This window comes from Anarhichas minor, unplaced genomic scaffold (assembly GCF_050575085.1).
Source record: "Anarhichas minor isolate MPS153535 unplaced genomic scaffold, ASM5057508v1 ptg000074l, whole genome shotgun sequence".
Lineage (NCBI taxonomy): Eukaryota > Metazoa > Chordata > Actinopteri > Perciformes > Anarhichadidae > Anarhichas > Anarhichas minor.
Genome location: NW_027466520.1, coordinates 1,998,795 through 2,004,896, shown reverse-complemented (window position 1 = coordinate 2,004,896; position 6,102 = coordinate 1,998,795).

Sequence of the window (6,102 nt, the reverse complement as noted above, 5' to 3'; positions counted from 1 at the left end):
TACCCTGAGCTATAACTGGAGATATGCCATCACTTGAATCAGAGAATTCCATTGGTTAATCAACTATTTAACCAAACTAAAATAAATTGTCCTTCATATTAAAGTATAAATTATTTTTTGGAGAGAGACAGTCCTGTTTCCCTTGTTTTCTGCTGAAGGCTCCAGCAATATTTGTTACCATAAAATAGTTTCAATCTTCTCCAACTCTCGGCAAGAGATAAAATAAGTGCATTCAAAATGTCCAACTATTCATTTAAACACCAGTGTAATGTAGTGACGTAAAAGTTTTTATATTTGTCACATCAAAAATGATTTTGCAGTGTTGCAGTGACCAGCTCGTCCGGATCTTTCAAAATCCTAGAAACACTTTTTGATCAGACTGCCAACAATTTGCTGAAAAACCATCAATTAATCTTTATGAAAGCGCAAATCTTTAAATAAATGAAGTAGCAGCATTCTTTATTTTAGACTTTCCTACTGTATTGTTTGTAAGTCAGAGGTGCCGCCCCCTGATGGCCATTAGAAAGACTGCAAGGCACATCCGCTTTGGCTTCGCTTTTCAGACCCGCAGGTTTCTGCTTGGATGGAAATAAATATTACTCGGAGGGACTACAGATGTTGCCCTTGTGTCTGCTAGCTTTGTAAAAAGGCAATTATTTGCTAATTCCAATATAAAACTTTATCTTATAAGTTGATATGTCAACTTGGGGTGGGGCCAGGGCAAGTTGTCAAAAATGTAATAAGAAAACACACATAGCAAGTATAAGTTAAACGTATGAATACATTTTAATTTAAAGCAAAGCTATTTTTAAAGTTTGACTCCACAAGTTGTGGTTTAATTACTGTACTATACTTGGAAGCATTTGCCACTTCAAAATAAAAGAAAATGCCGTGGTTATGAAACCACTCGAGCCCATTGCCTCCATATTTTATACAATGCATTGTGTACAAAGAGGGAGAGAAAGGGAGGTCACGATGCTTTGTACCCTGAGCAGACTTCACAGAGATAGCCTGCTGCCCTTGGCTCACACCTCCAACGATAATTACTTGGCTCTCAAACTTCCTTTTGGAACGCGAAGTGAGTGGACTGTTGTTAATTGTATCCTGCATGAGGAGAGTGTCAGCAGGGTGGCCTGTGGTGAGTTTCACTGTAATAAGGTGATTTTCAGACAAGACTAATATGGGGTTGAGAGGGGTGAAGGTTTAGGAGAGGATAGTGATGACACATCAGAAAATGGCTTTACAGTAGGCTAAGTCTGCTTTGTTTGCTTTCAAATAGCTTCCAAAGCTTTTCTTCTTTTTTTTCTGTGTATCCCTCCTGTGGGAATGTTTGGCAGTCGGACTGAATGATATTGCAGTTAAAGCAGCCACCAATGGAGAGGGATAAGAACCTCACTTTCAAAGACTTGTCTTTTGAGTGAGGGGATTCCTTCTTGACGCCTAAACTTTACTGAAGCTCAGCTTTGTAGCACTGTGAGTGAATCCACTCCCTCACACTCACAACTCACAAAAAAAAGAGAGTATTGAGAGTATCTCCACAGCGGATCCTTGTTTTTGAGTAGAATACCGCTCCCATGCCTGTCTTGTCACTGAAATAGGTCAGAGTCAGCCTGAGTTGCTTTGAACACTCTGACATGATTTCAGGAGGTATCTTAAGGGAACAGGAATAAAATAAATGATCTCTCAAAGGTGTCGGAACAAAAGCAAAAAAAAAAAAAGTTGAGGACTGTTGAAAGTGTATTGCTCTGGAGCCAAAGCATAACTATTTCCGGCTGAACAGCAGTTGATTGTTGTCAATAGTTAACTGAGATATAGGGACCTGCCCTCAAGCATAAACATGACGTGATGGACACTTTTGAATTTTGTTTCGGTTCTTGTATTTCTATGATCTAAAGGGTTGGTGCGGACTTTGGGGATAACAGTTGTAAATGAAGTGTATTACATTAATGTTCTTAATGGTGTGTGTGGCGTACCTACTGTAAGATAGTGTGACTTATTTGAATACAAACCAAACATTTTTTCCTTGGGCGAACCAAGTAGTTTTGTTATATAAGTAAATCTAAAACCTACCGAGAGCTTCATAGCTCGAAGCGTAGGGCTACTGACCAGGCTGTATATTCAATGAGTTGAGAGCGAGAACGTGTTAGAAATGCATCTGACAGAAATATTTTGTGTTTTTATGGTTTCGAGTTGTTGACAAAACAACCAGGGAAGCAACCTGTAAGGAAACAAAATGCACCATCATTGTTCCTGTTTTTACCTGCTTCATACAGGTCACATTGTTGTTGTTGCCTTCATCCCTGGAACCTGGAACATATGTATATTTGTTAATAAAACATAAAACAATGTTCCACCCTATTGTCATCAATACATTAGTTTTACAGACTTATAATACAGTATGTTGTTTTTTTCTTTTGTATTTATGAAAAATGCTCACACATGCAAGGTTACATGATGATGGATTTGTCAAATAATGCGTGCAAATATACATTTGTTCCATTTGAAATGCAAAAGTCAGTTGTCAGTGGTGTACTAGAATGGCAATACTGAATTATGCATGTTTCGTTGTGCCAGATGCAGCTTAAACTATATAGCAAATATATTGGCAACAGGAGTTTGGAGTGTTGGCCATTAATGATTTTCCAGACGTTTCTGATTCACAGAACTCAAACATGACTTAATAATTCTCGTGCAGACAGGTGCTTCTTGGTGAAGAGCTACATTCTCAGTGGGATTTAAGCCATGATTATAATCCTCAATGAATCTTTCCCTTTATTAGGCAAATAACCATCTGTGTTTGAATAAAATGGCTCACAGTAATGGTGGAGATAAAGTTGTGGGGATGCTGTGCAGCCATATCTTGAATTAAGCAGTTCAATGGGAAATGGGAAAAGGTGGTGTGCAAAGTAAGAGACTGACAGTCATGGATGACCACACTGATCTCCATATCTTGCAAACACAGCCTTGTTCTCTGGGGTCACCTTGCGTGACTGCTTTGCTGCAAGGGGCTTCATGCATAATCCGCCATTTACTCCCATGCTCGAAAAGCACTGGCTTACAGGCACACAAAGCTCGAGTCACGCCAGAAAATCTTGTTTTCCTGTGCAGGTCCACACCTAAAACACCCAGGTGGCAAGCTGAACACGTGGGGGGGTGCACACAGATAAAGCTGGAATTGCTTGTTGTCTTACAATGAAATGATTTGCATGAAGCCTTTGAGAAGAGAGAAACTAACAATATGGATTATAATTGAGTTAATTTTTTATTTGTTGGTTTACAAGGCGGTTTAGCATAAACTAACACAAATCCTACGGGTGTGAGCTTTGCTGATGCGAACTCTTTTATAAGGTCAAGACTTTGCTGAAGCTTAAAAACACTAGTTAGTATGTTTGAGAATAGCAGTACTCAGGAAAAGATTAGGTAGCCTTTGAAAAGTTCTACCTCCGGCACACAAGCAATTTGATTGCAATTAGCACATTTAATGATAATTATTTTACTGAGTATTATGGGCTTTCTTAACCATCTGCAAAAAGCTTTTAGCAATTTGCTTTGGTGTCGTTCTGTTTATGTCAACGAGCCAAATACATTTGAATCAATGAGTAAGAGTAACAATATTTTTGGAATAAAAGACCGACTCCAGAGGGCAATAGTATTGCCAAGGGAGGATCTGGTGATGAGAAATGATTCTCTCAGGACCCTGTGAAACTTGAGGAAGAAACAAAAGTTATTTGACACAAATACAGCTGTAGTTATCTCTGATGTTTGATCAAGTTTCAATGTATCCCTTTTGTCTTGTGTTTGTTTCCCATTTGACTTTATCATTATTAATGGGCGTTAGATATTTTTAGCTGGGCTATGAAGATTTCATTCACACATCCATGGTTCCTAGAGGATGAATCACAATACGTCTGGTGATCCCTTGACTTTTGCTTTAGTGCGGGACACAAACAAAAAATGGAAAGCTTCTGTCCATGTAAATGAATCGGATTTTGATTGTGTGACTATTTCATGAACTGCCTTGAGACTGGGCTGCATTACAAGGTAAACAGCAAAAATATTTATGTGTACACATAAGACATTAAACTAAATATGGGATTTCCCAACAAACACTTCGGAAACTTAATGATCATAGGCAATTTAGGCTGTCCACATACCTGTTTGCCTATAACTTGAGCATAGTCATCAGTCTTCCGCTCTTAGTTTAGTCAAAGCGATCTCACAGAGAAACGAAAAATGACCACAACTTCAGGCAGGCTTTGTTTATGAAAGGTAGAACCTGAAGTCAACCTGGCAGAATAGACAATGGTGAACTCATAAGATTAAGAATGTATCACCCACACACACAATAATCACAACTGTGTGGTCTCAAGCAGGATCAAATCACATCAGACATGTTTTAATCCTCTCCTTTCAGTTTTGGTAGACTCACAATTGGCGAGGGGAAAATCAACCAATGATCTCACATATTTTGACTTATTGTGGCATCAATCTAGTCCTATTTTGTTTATTCCACAATTACAATTTTCGGACTAAGATGTCTTTGTTGTGGTTGTAATTAATGATTTATTTGTCACTTATGACATTAAGCTATTTCTGTTCATGTCCCATATCATACCAACAGTCAACAGTTTATCTCAGCTATGAGAGAAATCTTTCACAGCCAGGACCACAATTCTTTAAAAAAAATAAAACAGGATCAAAATCAATGCAGCAGAACCAGAGCTATCATATGTTTTATTCCACACATCCTTCTTCTGTCAAAGCCTGCCAACAATTCAGTCGAATATTTGAGTTATGCTGGTAGTGGCTAATGTAGCTGCTAGCCTCAAGCAGAGATGTGCAGCTCTGGAAGGCTCCCTTCTTTCTAACTCTGTACACCTTTTTCATTTTCAAACTGTATTCCTCGGGTAAATCCGGGATTGACTCAACTGACATCACTTGACGACATTTATAAGACATCCTGCAGCTCCCGGGAGACACAAAAAGCTATAAACAACTATATGCAGATGTACCCCCCAGGTAAACAAACTTTGATGAATGTAATAGGTGGAGTTCCCCCTTAAAGAAGTATACATAGAACACTTAAAAACTCAAAACATCTTGAGCAAAGGGGTGGCATAAAATGCTCACAATGTGAGTTGTTTTTGTGACAGCTATATCGGTCATTTTTGAAGACGGTAACCTATTTTGTCTTTAATGAAAAAAAGACACAATTCTCTGACGTTTTACCAGACTCATAGTGCCCAGAGTATATAGAATAGTGCCTCGGGGTCGTCAGCAAAAAGACAGCGCAACCTGTCTCATTTCAAACTGTGTTCAATCACTTTTGTTGGCCTCAATATGAAAAAACAAGTCAAATCAAGAAATGGTAGACGAGTTGCACAACGTATACCTTTTATTTTAGTCATTTTCAGCTCTTTCACTAGAGCTTGTCCAGCAAGGACAGATAATCTGTATTTTCTGAGAATGGTGTGTGTGTTTTTTTATTGAGCATGTCACTTCGAGGACATTCTGTCAATGTTTTGTTTCCCTTGCACTGATAAAATCAACTGTCTTTCAGCCTTTTGTTCATAGCTGCTTTGTGTACTTCCTCCAGGGGGTAAAGCACTTCTTGTTCTATATTTGTTTTTTCACGGCATAATGATGCTTACAAAAATATTACTCAGGCGCATATATGTGTTTAAGTAAAGTAAACATGAGAGTTTAACTGGTTTGAGGGAAGGCAAGAGACACATCGCTCATCTCAGCTCACAGCTCCTGCGTCATACATTCATACGTAGCACTAATGACCACCATAATACAGTATTCAATAAAGCTTTAAACACAAGGATCTCCATCTCGGTATAGCTGATTGATTTACCACAGGTTCACATGTTTTGACCTCGCTCGTTACCACCGTTCCCCACGGATTCTGCATCAGCGAGCAGGGAATCATTTTGTTTATGTTGCCTAGAGACAGCGACAGGCTGATCTAACCCGGGAACTAAACTCGCCCGGCTCTCCCCAACCTGCCTCGGTCACATAAAAAGGACGATCCTATTTTTAAGTTGACGTATGAGCCAGTACCCGCAAAGAATGTATGCATAGTTCATACCCATTTTA